The sequence below is a fragment of the Athalia rosae genome, chromosome 2 (assembly GCF_917208135.1).
Source record: "Athalia rosae chromosome 2, iyAthRosa1.1, whole genome shotgun sequence".
Lineage (NCBI taxonomy): Eukaryota > Metazoa > Arthropoda > Insecta > Hymenoptera > Athaliidae > Athalia > Athalia rosae.
In genome coordinates, this window is record NC_064027.1 from 3,679,968 (window position 1) to 3,696,039 (window position 16,072).

Genomic DNA, 16,072 nt, shown 5'->3' on the forward strand with positions numbered 1-16,072 from the left:
GAGCTTCAGAACAGAAACAGAGGCACCGAGTGTACATCAAAAAAAAAAAAAAAAAAATTTCAAATAAATTTTTCTTCCTTTGCATCGCGTTGTAATGCATTATATAAGGTAGGCTGATAGATTTGTAACGAAACGGTCGGTCGGTGTAATTTCACACGCATAATCAGAGTTTTTTTTCGTCAATCTACCAATTTTTCCCATCCAGATATCTCAATTTGTCTACTCCAAGAAGCGAAAAATTGGCGATAACTCGATTAATTGTATAAATGGATTCCTCCGATCAAAATACATGAAAATAACATATAAACCCTATTAAAAAAAATGTTGATTTTTGGGCCAAAACTGAAGTATTTTTAAAATCGATCGAAAGACACTTTTCTTACGTATTTTGACCCCATGAATCCAAATCTGAAAGAAAAATTGATCTATCTCTAAAATTGGCCGAGTTATCGCCAATTTTCAGCTTTTTGGGGTCAAAAATAAAAAATTGATTTTTTAGTCTATTTTAATGTAATTTGAGCTCAAGAATCCAAATCTAAAAGAAAAATTGATCTATCTGCAAAAATGACCGAGTTATGCCCATTTCATCGCGATTTTTGGCATAAATTTGAGGATATCTCGAAGGGAAAAACTCGTAGCTCAATTTGGACAACGGATTCGTGTTCCTGAGGTCAAAATACATGAGAAAAGCGCCATACGATCAATTTTGAAAAATAAAAATTTTTGGTCAAAATTTGAAAAAATCGTAAGGGGTACCCCTTGGAAAAATCTCAAATTTTGGCCAAAAATTTTTATTTTTCAAAATCGATCGTATGGCACTTTTCTTATGTATTTTGACCTCAGGAACACGAATCCGTTGTCCAAATTGAGCTACGAATTTTTCCCTTTAAAATATCTTCATTTTTACGCTAAAAAAAGTGAAAAATTGACGATAACTCGATCAATTTCATAGATAGACCAATTTGGCTTTCAGATTCGGATTCCTGAGATCGAAATACATAAGAATAGCATATAAAATAAAATACGTTTTTTTGACCTAAAATCACCAAAATTCCAAGGGGTACCCCTTTGGATTTTTTCGATTTTTGGGTCAAAAATGTATTTTCAAAATTGATCAAATGACACTTGACTAACGTAATTTGACCTCACGAACACCAATCCGTTGGTCAAATTGAGCTACGAATTTTTTCCATCGAGATATCCCTGATTTTTCACTTTTTGGATCGACAGATTGGCGACAACTTGATCAATTTGATATATAAATCAATTTATCTAAAAAATTCGGTCATTCAAAGACGGGGACTAGACGCAAAATTGCACTCACATCGACAGAAATAAAACCGAAGTAACAGCATCACAAAGTGCCGCGTGTACGGAGTTCGCTCGTGCAGTGCCAGTTATTTCTATAAAGCGAATTACAACGATTGTCGCAATGAAGTGATTAAATTTTCCATTCACATCAAGGAATTCCGTTTTCTCGTTGATGTTGAACTGACGAAGGACTATTCATCTTCGTTCAACTAAAAGAATGCACGGGGCAGATTCAGTATAGAGACAAATTCCAACCGTGAGGAGGGCAATTTAAATTAAACTTTGCTATTTAATTTTGGTTTTTCTTTTCATTACATTTTTTCTCACCTTTATTTTCCATCTTTTCAATTCCTCGCATTCTCCGTCATGTTTTGATCTCACTTCAGTATTTTTTTCAACTTGGCTTTCTCTCGATTTTGTTTTTTTCAAAAAATTTTTAATTTTGCGTCGGGCTACGACCTGCTGCACGGAATTGTTTCGTCTCTCCTTTTTCTCATCCCATTCTCTTTCCACGCTCTCATTAATCCCAGTATAAGTCTTCCGTTACATAACCAGCGCCAGGGCATGATCTCCGCGCACATCGGCCTCCATCCTCCCCGATTTCCGTCCACCGAATATATATCCTGCGATACCCCGCACCTATGGAAATTCACGTAATGATGTTGCGAAACTGACAATTATAACGATCGGCATATTCAAGAATTGCACATTTATCGGAAAATTTCGCACTCCAACAATTGCATATTCCAAACGAACGAAATAGACCTGATCAATTTTTTGGATCGTGAAACATTCGTTGTAAAATTCATCGCATATCATGAAAAAAAAAAAAAAAAAAAATTACGGCTCGCATCAATCCTGATAATTTGAATGATGCATTACATAAACTATACGTACAAACTGCGGCAGCACCCGCAGCTGCAGGAAAGCAAACAAACTGTTAATGTTGATGTTGTTATATCGGTGTTTGTTAGTTTCATAGTGTGCAGTAACTTAAACTAAGTAACGTGCTGCAGGTAGCTTAATTAGATGAAAGTTTAATTCTAACAGGCTCTCCAACCTGCAGAACTACTTTCTACAACAAACTTTTACAAACTTGAAAATTTTTACTCAATATATCAACGTCTCGACCCGACTATAATAAATACACGTACAACTTGCATATCGTACGTCGTACTTACAACCGGATAGGGTGGGTACCTCTACGTAACCTTAGAAAATTTCATATATTCTTGAAAAAAATTTGACTCGCGGCGGGGGGTAGGAGGAAATAAATGACAAACAAAGATCATGTCCAAGGGACAGCGTACATTGTCGTATCGCATGTTATCAATAAAAATTCCATCGAACCTTTCCCTTCCATGCGGGAGGGTCTTACGAATTTGTCATTCTTGACGTCCCGCGCAGCCATTGTCGTACATGCGTTATACCTATATTCCAATAAAAAAAATTTCACGTGAAGATACGCGAGCGTCCGCCTAGCCTGCAAGCGAAGTGGTTCGTTCGATTTCAGTTACGTCTCAATAGGTACGACCCACGCGACTACGCGCGATGGAAAAATTTGAAAAATATCCTCTTTGCGACAAGTAGACACCGTCGGATTTCGCGAAGAAGTGACATTAACGTGCGCTCGGGTATCCGATTAGAATAAAGAAGAACCCCGTCCCAACCACCTTCGATGATCGTTATTGGGTAAAAGTCGTAATTCGAAGCACGAGACGACGGTTTGTAAAATGCGCAATGCGATATTAATCAAAGGCTCGAATATCGCAATAATTTCATACCCGATAGCTCGCTTCGAAAGCTACGTTACCCAATTCCGTTAAAATAGCTTTATCATTAAACTTCCTCGAACAATGTACGTTCTTCTTTTTTTCATCGGGGGTCTCAGTCGTTATACCTGCTTTTGGAAGATTCGATGTTATGACCTAATTACCTAAGGGCGTCACCCGACCTGCGCCCTTCCGGCGAATGTACCAGCGTTCGTTTGTTACTTAGTTTCTTATCGTTTACATTTCAAGATAAAATTTTTCCGATTTCAAAACCTTTTCCGATACACACGTTTCCACACAAACCTATCGAGAGAACTATTTTTCGAACTCCGAGTCCTGCCCAAAAAAAAATAAATAAATAAATAATTAATGTCGGTCAACGTAGTCGGATTTCGCGATTCTTGCTTCCAACGGTATGACCTCCGAAAATCGATCGATCAACAGACGGTAATAAACGCTCTTTGATTATGACAGTTGATTTCAAATGAAGTTGAAAAAGCTCGAGGAGGAGTCTCGACTCGGCACACCATGCGCTTTATACGTCTCGACCATCTGCGTCTGCGAGTTAATCACGAGCCGCTATCGCACGTGCACGTCTGCCGATGACAGTTAGTGTTCATAAACACACGTATACCGTCCGGGTACGGTATAGTGGTAGAGGGTTGAAGTTGTACGCCAAGAATCGAGGATGCGGGTCTCGAAAGGAGCTGCTGTTGCTGCTGCTGCCGCCGCTACTTTTAGGCACGAGGATTCGGAGACCGCACCGTTTCCCTCGAGGAGGTATATAAGCTCCGCTGATATCGGCGCCAGATGTCGTCTGAAAATTAGCAATCCTTACCAAAGATCTCGGGAGCCCTCGAATTTTCCTCTCCGTATTTCAGAGTTCACGGTTGATGAGCCTTGATTTCCGCGCCGCCCGGTCTCTGCGAGCCGCGAGCATCTCGAGTCCCACGGGGGGGCGTATTGTAGCTACAACCGCAATGGTTTTATAATTGGTTTACGTAATTGAATAATCTTGCGGTATCGAAGCATTGTCCCGTCTCCGCTCGCCGTTCGGCGATTCTTTATGCTTACTTCGTTCGTCGAAATTTCCTGTTCAAAGTTTTCCCGAATCCGAAATTTAACGGTATTCTGAAATCTGGAGCGAGTGAGAAAAGGGGTTTCTCGTACCGTAACTGCGTTGGTTTTGGTTGTGTATTTTTTTGAAAAATGAATTAAAAAAAAAAAAAAAAAAAACAACAAACGACGGAATATAAGGGAAAGGGAATTCTGTTACAAGCGGTGGCGTAGGTATCAAATAATGACGAGGTATACCTGTATACGTACCCGTGATGCGGCAAGAGTTGTAACTTACCATCCCGTTCGAACGCTCTAATTAAGGTTTAATTGGAAGCAGAATAGTTAGTTCGTTGTTCCTTGGCGTCGAGGAGGGTGTTCGACCTCTAGGCCTCTGGGTAGTATCCTTCGAGCCGGAAAGCCCCCTTCTCGTATCGGGTAACGCTTCCGTCGCCTGATACCCTCGGTTCATCCGAAACTCCTCTGCTTTTCACCTGCACCGTTCACCGATAACCGTGACTCTTTCACCGACGATAAAATGGGAGGGGACAAAAATACTCCTGAGGGCTTTCGACTCGAACAAAATGCAGCGATCGCAACGATTTCGAACCTACGCGAGCTCTGGAGTTCTCCATTGACGAACTCTCGTTTTCCGACCGCTCGAACCTTGCCGGAAAAAATTGCCACATTATATGAATTCGGGTTGCCCTAAATTGTACGCCGTACGTACAGCTAAGGTCGAAGTCGAATAAATGAGTGAATCCTCTCAGGTACGATTCGTGTTGCTCGGAAATAAGCAGACACTTCCGGCACATTGACTATAGAAACACCATACGCGGAGGCGGGAGCGGCGGCACCGCAGGAAGGGCGTGCGAATCGCGGGGGCGGCAGAGGGGGGCACAGGGGGGGGGGGGGCAATATAGAAGGGAAGGGTGTTACTTGGTACGTGCTCGGTGTGAGAAAAACGGGTTGTCTGATGTACACCTATAACTGTATAGCGTAGTCACGTGGCAATGCACTCTACGACAGTAGCACGTGACATTCGAGAATCATTCAATTCTCCATTAGCGACACGTACACAGATAGGTGCGTTACCGTCTTCTCACATCCTACGGTGACGCTTATAATCCTTAAATTCTATCGAGTTGTCGATCGTTCCCTGATTATCAGAAAAAAAAACCAATTACCTTCAATTTTATTGGGAGCTTCTTCTTTTTTCCTCGCGAGGAAACTCCGACGCCGTCGTTCGTCGACGGGACGAAAGCGTTTCGTTGAAAAACTTTTTCGCGGGAAAAATTGCGGTGGCGTGCGACGATTCAATTTTTTCAAATCCCCGCGAGAGTGGAAGCGGGTGAAAATAATCAAGGTGCATACCCGTGCGATGCGGATCGAATAACTTTGGCGTTACGCGTATTTCATTAGCGAATCTCCGCGAACGGATGACGGTATAACGTAGAAAATTATAATACTTATTCGGTTAATCGATAAGGAGTAAAAACTGAAATTTTCAAAGCGGCGATTGCGGGCGATCGTATAAGTCTCCGGTTAAAATTATAGTGCGTGCGGACATATGTTACGAAAAATTACCGACTGCCGCAGGAGGTGACACGTGATAATAATCGCAATAACGATCTTTTCATGCTTTCCGCGCGCAAACGGAAAGTTCTTTTGCATGTCAAACGTGTGACCAACTTTTTCGATACATCGACTTCGTTACAATTTTACTTTTATCGCTAGTCGGTCTCACGCAATCGGATTTTCGTACCCAACGAATGTCACGAGATACCAGCAACAGTTTTTTTTTAGATCGTATATTACGCGAGAAAATTCTCGGACCGGTGAATATTATCTATGAAATTGGCAAAGACGTAACGTTTCATCTAGTTCGTCGTCGTCTCTCCGCTTTGAAACACAATTTTACAATTTTAGCTACTCGCTTCGATAAAGTTGAGAAAAAGAAGAGGATGTGTAGGCTAGAAACCTTCGAAGGGAAGGACTCGAAGGCAGGTAACTCGACGCCAGGGTACGAAATTGCAAAAAGTTAATAACTCTTGCACTGGTATATATGAAGAGGTCGAGTCTTGGCTACAAGGAAAAGTTTTGTAATAACAGACGATGGGACTAGAACTCGAGACGCCATTTTGGAGCAAATATACCTTCAACCCTGCGGAGATCACACTCATACCTTCGCAACGCCCATTTTATATAACACCTACATACGTACGCGTGGCGTACACCCCCAACCTACGCGTACGTACGCGCGACCTACACTCCCTCACCTCGATTAGTCTTACAAACTCGCTTCGCTCACTTCATCCTTGTTGTTAGTCGCCGTGGAAGAACGACTTTACAGTTTTGAATATCGACAAATTAACTCGACGACTTGAGTTGACATTAGAAGTGACGCGGGAAACTTTACTCCCCGCATACACTTCTTCGCATCGTCTGAAATATTTCAATGAAAACAAAAAGGAGGTGACGACGACGACGACGACGACGACGATGTTGATCATATATTCCAACACATCGACGCCGGGATATGGGAAGGAATTTTCGCCAAGGTTCGCCCGTTGTACCATAAGCCACGTCAACGGGTGTTTCGCCACTCCGGAGTCACCGTTACATCGCGCCCGAGCGGTGCGATTACCGAAAACCTACCGGAAGAAGAACCTTCGGGATTGTGTTCCATTTTCGTAGCCCTCCGAAAAGACAACGGGATAACCGGATATCTCCGGGCGTATCCTTGGCGAGAGCGCTAACTCCTTTTTTTTTTTTCTTATGTTATTTCACGTCACTTTATTGGCCTTCCAACCGTGGAACGTATATAACAGCGTTACAAATAGGTGGTATTCGTGTATCGTTTTTATTAGACCGGAGAGAATTTCGCGTAACACGGCGAGCGGTTATACATACTTGTAAATCGGTCGTCTATATTCGTGCGTCGCGACGCACCGCGAGGATCGCATGCGTGCGATGGAAAGATAATTCCCATTCGCGTTACGTGGAAGTTATCGAGCGTGGGTAGCACGATGAAGAAAAAAAAAAAAAGGAGAGAATGAAAATTTCAAGATCAAAGTAAAGACGCTCTATAGTCACAGCTCGCGAGTTGGTTTAATAAATAAGTTGTGTATAGAGGGCAAAGTTTAATCCATAAAATTCTGCTTTCGACGTGATTACCCTCAGCTGCAGGGTTGAAAAACTGTAATAGTTAAAAGAGGAAAAATAAAACCATTTTCATAACGATCATGGTAGCAGCGCTTCTTCTTCCTCCTCCTCTTCTTCTTCTTCTTCTTCTTCTCCTTCTTTTTCCTCGATGCTTTCATAAAGTCGAGTGTAGGCACTACTTACATCTGGGCCAAGGATCCCATAAGCCTGAGAGCCTCCTCTGGCCTTTCTTCCCCACGTTTCCGTTCCAGGATAAGAGAAAAGGAAACCGCACGGTATTCCATACCCCGCGCTCTCCTACCCGATGAAAATAATAACGTAACAACGCGGTGTGGCTCTGCCACCGTCGACGGTTATTCACGGGTCAGCGCAGACCCCTTGACTCGCGGTCAAGATACCCTACTACACCGAGGTATAAACCCCTTTCCAACCCTTTCGCCTCGTACGTTTCTAGCGCTCCTCCGAACTGTCCCAACGCGGCTTTAACAAACCCTTTAACCGTCTCTCCGTACGAAAATGTCAACCCACACCCATCCGCCAAGATGCACATCATCGTTCGCCCCGTGAATTTCTACGAAGAAAAAATTACCGTAATAACTGTACACACGTATACCGACGTCGGAGGCTTTGTCCCGGGAAGGCGTAGTTGAAAAACAAAAAAAAAAAAAAAACAAAATAGAAAAGAAGACGCTCTCGTTAGAAGCTTGTCATTTGAATGAAGCGATCGCGCGATTGATTATTTATCGAAGAGCTGCCGCGTAGCCGGTACCAAAGTCTGCAGCAAAATAATAACTCTGTTTTATTGTAGGAGCATAAAACGGCGAGCTTTTATGGTTCCGTAACTACGTAAAATTGAAAAAAAGCTCGGAGAGACGGCCGATACTCTTTCGGATGCTTTACGGTCGTGTAGTAAAACTGTGTTAACATGGTATTGACGTGACGGTGATGCGTGGAACGTTGCCGGTATATGTATATCCCCGGTAAAAAAAAAAACTAATGAGCTTTCCCGTTACTTTCAATAATTCCGAGCTCTTCGAGCGTCGAAAGCTACGGTTATCTATCGGTCGACGCGACATCGGATATTTATAAGGTATATGTAAAATCAGCCCTTAGATTGCAGGATTTTAAAGGAAACGTTTGAGATGAAAATTACCGCGGTTTCAATCACCGTTAGCCTTCGGTATTCGTTATCAGTTTCGTTTCATCTTCGGATCTTTGAACCTTAGGAATCGGCAAGGTGGAATTTACTTTCACTTTGCATCTAGCGAGGGTGCCGCGGATTCCTGATCCATTGTTATTATCGGAATACAAATATATATACCCGGTGTTTCGAACGTCTCGCGTTGCCGGAGAAAATATCCGTATCGATCCCGATACGGATTCTTTCCTCGATTTTCGGGGGGGGGGGGGGTACGTTCGACGAGCGAACCCATCGCGAATACCTCGGAAATTTTGGAGCGTGACGATACCCGACCGTACAGAAAAGTGGACGAACCGAATCTACTACTCTCGCCCTGTTCGCGTCATTGGGTGAACTCAATGTGCCTGATTGACAGTGGACACTCGCTGTCACCCTCGCGTTGAAAGCCGTAAAACGGCGGCCAATGCTAACCGTATCCAAGGCAACGAGACCGTCGTTCTTTCGTCGATCTCGTTCCGGCTATCCGAAGAGGCGAACGGGGGCTATCGGTCCTCTTGTAGCGATGTGTCGTTCAAGATCCAATATGAGTATAGCGAACCGAGCGAGACGCCGTTTCTACTCTTCGTTCTACTCGAGTACCCGGCCCGCACGGCTTGATTCGAATCAGGGATAAATTGATCTAACAATGTCTAATACATTGCGCTAAGGTCGGCTCATCTGACTCGTAACGCCGACCTTAGAAATAACGGTAGCTGAACGTCATTTGGAAGCGTAGACTTCGTACAAATTAGACGAATTTTCATCCGATCGAAGAATATTGTCTATCTCCTAATCTTTAGATTTCTCGACTTGGAAATCTCGTTTGTTTTTGCCTTCGTTTCGCCTTCATTTCATTTGTTCGTTTGTCAAGTGTGTTATCGGTTCGAGATATATGTACGACGTGATATTTACGCGTGTGTACAGACGGAGGTGATATCGACCTAGACGAGGTGGATGGTATGATTTCGGGGAGGAGTCGCGGGGTCCGCCGTAGCCACTTGTGACCAATGACCAGGACAAATTGCGGTAACCGCGAAATGGAATGACGTCAGAGAATAGCGGAACCGGGGAATACCTTCTAGGTAGTACCCCTTGGCGGTCGGTGCGTCACGGGGATGTTATTAATGAAGCATGGAGATGTTCGGTATGTTATATACGGCCGGGATTTATGGACAGCCAGGCGAGCGTCGTCCCGTGTCTTTCAAATTCGAGTCGAGTACCTCCTCCTCCTCCCTCCCTCCATCCGCGGGTCTCCCGTTGCTACTGCACACGGTAGAATCTCGAATGAAAAGGATTATTATTGATAATAAACGGACGAAGCGGGTCTTCGGCTCGCCCGGGGACGATTATTTCGCCGGGAACCGATGAAAAGAAAAATGAAAGAAACGCTATATAACTTTCATTCATTTCTGGCGTCCGTGAAAAACTCGCCGGGAACTTTTTTGTTTCTCTTCATCGAGCAGATATTAAATTTACACGACCTACGTCCGATGCTGGCGGGGAGAGAAAAGGGATGAAAAAACTCGAGCAATTTTTTTCAGATGGGGAATAAAAGAGGAGACAAGCAAAAAAACAAAGAAAAAGAAAAAGAAAAAACACCGTTCGTGATATTTTCTTTGGAAAAAGCTTATCCTTCGGGAAAAGCGCGGATGGTAGCGTGCGTGCACGGCGATAAAATTACTGCAGGGCCAAGGAATCTGACCGGTCGGAGTCCCTGGGATCAGCGAAAATTTCTGTTTCCCTCAATAAAATTTTTCCAGTTCGCGAGCGGCCCATCAACTCCGCGATGATGGAATACGGTTTTTATGCTCTTTTTTTTTTTTTGTCTCTCCGTTTCTCCTACGTGATTTTCGTTCGAATAGAGCATCGTTTCGCGTGAAATAGGAGTCTGATTGATGTTTAAGTCCCCCCCCCAATTCTCTACTCGGCGCACATTCTTTGCACAGCTTTTTACCGTCTTCATTTTTCTTTGGCCACACTTCACCGCACTCCGCCGGCACTGTATTTTTAACGAAGAAATTTCCAGGCGAACTTTTACCTAAATTAAAATTTACCTTCCTCCCGCTTCCCTGCCTCTTCGCGTACCCCCCTCGTCGTCGTGTCCGCCCGACTGCTACACAGCACGTGAACGTTACCGCGGAATGTGACGCAAACCGTGTGGGGCGAATTCCACCTTCTCTGCGGTCCACACCAATTCAATTAACAAATTTTGGTTAAGTCAACTCGGTAGATAAATACTGCACGGTATATAGTTGTAAACATTCCAGCTTTCACGCTCGGATCAGCTTAGCTAAACTCGGCTCTGTTCGTTCGACCACCGTTGCATCGGTTTTGGACTATAACCCACCCAGTTATTCGTGGCCGCGGTATCCCGACAATCAGATATTGTTTCGCCTTTTTAGGAGGATGAAGATGTACAGCCGCATGCGTAAGTACGGTATATCCATTATCCGATCTTGGCGGTAGGGTCTGAATTGATCACTGAGTCGAACCCTTATCGGTTAATTAATACCCGACACTCTCTGTTCCGTTTTCTCCGCGTCACTGCAACCGTTTCGCTGATCCGGTTCCTTGAACTTTGGAATAATGGGAAAACGTACGCACGTACAAAGGAACAAAATATTCCCGTGATAAAGGCGAATCCGAACCATATAGAGTACCGGGAAAATCCCCATTGGAATCTGATGTGATTAAAGCATCATCCATCAACTTTGAACAGTGGCTGGAGATCAGGTCAGTTGATGAGCTCATCTAGAATTTTGAGTTCTGAAACTTTGCCGTGCACCAAAAACTGAAAAGAAAGAAAAACAAAAAAACGATTGTTTCCTTTGAAAATAAACGAGTGACCATTCGCTAGGGTTTTCCGTAATTTCTAGTGATTTAAAATTTAGAGCGCCGTGTCTTGAAAGAAGTCGATGTCCGCAGCGGGGCTGGGGCAGCTCCGCAACTCTTCTAATGAATGCTTTGAATCGGGTCATTGGGCAACCATTCTGGCGAAGTACTCGAGTGGGCAGGAGAGTATCCTGCTATCCTTCTTTTAAATCTCCATCTCTTCATCCCTTTGACTTTTTTTTATTTTTTTTGTTCTTTGTCTTTCTCTTTGAACTTCTGTTTTACCTTTTTTCGCTCGTTTCTTTTACCCACAGTTTCTCCGGCTTCCTTCGTCAGATAAGTTCTGGCTAGCTGTAGGATGATCCACTCTTAAGGAAAGATGTAATCACGACTAAAGTGGGTCCTCCGTTTCCAAGAGTAAGCGATCTTTATGTTGATAATGACTTTAGATCGAGATAGGTCGAGGTAAAACGAAACCCAAACGTAAAACAGTTCCACGGGGTACAAGAAGCGGTGATATTGGATGCGACAATCCCGATTTATCTTTCAGTGAAATTTTATATCTCCGACGATTCATTGTTCTTTTCGTAGTTTAAAAAGCATTAAGGAGAATCTTCAACATACCACGTAATTTAGCCACGCGTAACTACGAGCTCGTTTACGACCAGACATCGTGTAAAACGACCGAAAGCAGATTCGGGCGTGTATTCAATTTTTCCTACACTATCATCTCTGGTAAAATCACATTTGCGAGTTTCGAATCATTGACAATTTTTTACCCCGAGTATTCGTCCGCCGACGCGAGGTTGGCTCCGAATTACCTCGCGGTCAGGGTCTAATTGGTCAGCTGTTATTCGGTACGTCACAGCCTTACGAAGAAATTGTTCGTCGTCACCCTTGGCGACGAACTGATTTCGAACGAACCTTTACCGCTCGCGCACGCTATACCCCGGTAACTACATCCTACGCGATACCCGGTACCCGGAGGTGGGACGAGGCTAATGAGCCGGGTGTAGGACGTTCTGGTCATTTTGAGGTCCTTGAAATTTCGCACCGAGGTCGAAAACAGACCATTAACTTTCAGGGCGCGCGCTTTACAGTCTACGTTCAATCCTAAATTACCCTCAAAGAGCTGATAGCCATGACGTATTAATTACAGTTTAAAGCCGGCCCTGGTGGGCCAGCAACTGTAGATTTAGTGCCAGGAGATAAGGGGTGACTGAGTCGGCATTTCAAGCTTTTCCTCCTCCGCCTCTTCCCCCCCTTACTTCCGTGTGGCCCTCATACTCCCCTTCAATCTCTAAAAGGCCTCCGCCGAATCCGAATCGTTTATTCCGTGAGACGAACGGCGCTTATTTGAAAACTCAATGAACCCTCTGAGCTTTAATTACACCCTCAAACGGCCCTTGAATTCGCGAACCGCGGTCCAGGAGGATGAGAAGGAAAAGTACGCCCGTAGAGCGCCGGTATTAAGACACTTCCTCTCCGGACGGAAACATCGTTCTTCGCCGCATAATTGACCGTACAACAACGTCCATATGACTCGGTCGTGTTGTCCCAGCGAATTAACGCCGAAGGCTAGAAGGCGAATAGTATTTTTCAGGAGGCGAGTTATCTTCGGTCTTTACCGAAAACGGATTATCGCAACTCCTTCTTCGATAACGCGAACAACCTCCTATCGTAATAGTTTCGCATTATTCGCAAAATAACCTTCCCATCATCGATCATACAAGGGCCGATAGGGGTAGAGTGTATATCCAGTACGAAAATGGCCCGATCGTTGGGACGAGGGGCGAACTTCATAATTCAGTTCGAAATACAAACAGACTCATTGTCGGGGGCGGCGATGCCTCTGGCCACGTCATACCTGGTCGGTTAGGGAATAATTTACGTCTAATCTACCGGATTGAGGTAGGTGTGTGTGTGTGTGTGTGTGTGTGTACACCTGCATTTGGTTACTTTTGTTCGAGGATTCCATTGTGCGGGTTGGTGGTGTATATTTGAATTAGGTAGCGGCGCGAAATACGTGCGCGAAATAAGCCGAGTGCGATATTTTTCACTTCGAATTCAACTTGTTACGTCTGCAGACGGTATCGAATCATTCTAACCGAATTTCTGTCGAGGCGGTTCATGTCTTCCCGGTTCGAACAATAGCTGAATACCCTTCCCCCGAACGGGGACGTATTACGTTGACCCGAATCGTCGGCGACAATTATATCGCTTCCGCTTACCAATTGATGCATGTGCGGTTCACATGGAATACAAAACCCCGATAGATTTATTGAACCGAAATCAGGTGAATTCGTCAATCGGATTTTCAACGCAAGGCTTTTGAACATCGTACCGAACATTCCGAACTCGGGTTTTCTTCGCATCTGATTTCTTAATTTTCCATCGCACGTTCGACGTATTTTCGCAGCTCCCGTTACTCGCGGTAACACGTCACGACGTCGAAGCCAGCTCGTCGCGGGGACGAGCTCATCGTCAGTCGATATCGCGATGCGTTTGAAAAACCAATACGTCAGGGCGGATATCCAGCGGTGAGGGGTTTAATATTCATCCGCGAATCCGATTTATTCCATCGTCCGTATTCTCGCGATTCGATTTCACATCGAGTTCGAGAGCGACAGAAAAAAATTCATACGGGATAAGGTTACCATTATCTCGTACACAGCTACCAAAATCGTTACCAATCCCTTTATTTATCCTACAACGAATAACGCAAGGCCAAGGCAAAATTAGCCACGAAATCAGCGCACGCCCAACGAAATTCATCATCGCGCCGTAGATGAAAAATTGAAAAATTCATTTTCCAGCGTAACGAAATGAAAAGAACGAAACAATTCCTCGCTTAATACGTGATGAAGTATGCGAATTACCCGCGAGAGTAGAATCGCTAAACGCGAAAGTACTCGGTTGTTCCGCGCGGCGTGGCTCGACTCGACTCGACTCGTCTCGACGAGGGTACTTGACCTCTGACCCGTTTACTTTGAAATTTTATTCAACTTGAAACGATAAAGCAGGATTCCCTCTTAGTTCAAGATTATACTTGTTTAGATAAAGTTGGAGGTACGGCGGACGTAACTTTCAAACTGGGTAGAGATCAAGGCGCGGGATATACGAACGGTCGATACAGTTTGTCTATGTTCTCGTTGTGCATTCACGGTACATGTACGTACGTACCTACGATAAATTACGATCCCGTTGAAACGACCTATTGGCCGCTCGCGGAACGACCGCGTCAGTTGACCGAAGACATTAATCAGTTCTAATCGAAGGTTCTAATCAACGAATAGTTCGACGCCACAGGTTTCGCGTTCTCATTAGACCCCGAATTACGTCCAGTTTTACCGGGGCCGGACTCGACCTCCACCCCATCGAGTCGGTACTGTAGTTTTCCAACTGAAAAAAGAGATGAATAAAAATCCGATCGAATACTCGGCGGGCTTAAGGTTGAAGAATCGAAGGGAGTGCATTTTCTACCGGCCGTATAGCGATACCTCTGAAGTCGGTGAATTATTTTCAATATATATTATAATCCTCGGGCTTAAACCAATTAAAAGTTTTCAACAATTTACCGACATCACGTATCATTACGAATTGTATATTTTATCGAAACGTGCGATGCTGATTATTATTACGATTCGTTCGGATGAACTCGAAATAATGTAATGGAAATCGAATCGAGTAAAGACATTTCTATGTATTGTACACATTATCAGAATTATACCCGAATGTTGTACAATAACTTGGAATGAAATATGGCGAATCGCTTTAACGTTTGGATAAGAAAAGCATGAACGAATTTAATGGAATTACAAGAGATGAAAATTTAATTAAAGATATCGGTACGAAATGGTGATATAATAATTATTATCGTTATTATCATAATCATTATTCATTATATTACGAATAATTCTGTCGTCGCGTAATAGGCATATAATACGAAATATAAATACTATAAATACAGCTATCGGTAATTACATTCGCAAATATCCAGCCAGGCTTAACGCTAATCGCACTTTTCAATAGATTAAAAAAAAAACGAGTGTCGTTTTTACCATTTTCGTGATTAAAATGACGAAGAAAAAAAAATACGCATATCGTGCATTTTATTGAAGCAGTTTGCAAAAAATAATTTTACCGGCGTACTCTATATTATAAGTATACCATTATTGCGAATGTTCATGATATCATGTATTTTACCGCGGTGCACAGCACAGGGTGAAACTGATATTATACCGGGTAATATCTGCTACCTATACGTGCGCGCACACTTTTCATGCGGATCGTGGTGCGCTTCTTTTTTCATTATTTTTTTTTTTTTTTTTGCATTACGGTTGAAATTTGATTTTATCCAACTGCAGCGGTACGATTTTTATTATCAATGGAGCTCGTAACGAAACGAGAGCTATTAGAATAACATGCGATGATTATTTTTTTTTATTTTTTTTCTTTCTCGCATACATATAATTAAACATGCTAATTTCTCAAACGATAACATCATGTGAATTGTAAGTACCTATACAAATGTACCATGCCGCTTGATATACGTATTACGTACGTACGTACGTACGTGTACCAATTTGCATTCGCGTGCACAATACGAACGCGATCCATTCGACGAAATAGATAAATGACGAATAATGTTATCGTTTCGGCTGTACCTATAAAAAGGCAAATTACTGCAATTGCGATATTCAATTTTCCAGTACAAACACCCGTACCCTGCATATCTGTATTGCGCGCACCTGTA

At 43.4% G+C, this 16,072-nt stretch overlaps 1 protein-coding gene across 1 annotated transcript in view; it reads left to right on the top strand.

Annotated features, from left to right (window-relative positions):
- The window catches only part of LOC105694026 (cadherin-87A), a 151,991-nt gene that overhangs the window by 45,118 nt on the left and 90,801 nt on the right, over nt 1-16,072 (top strand). The window lies entirely within an intron of this gene.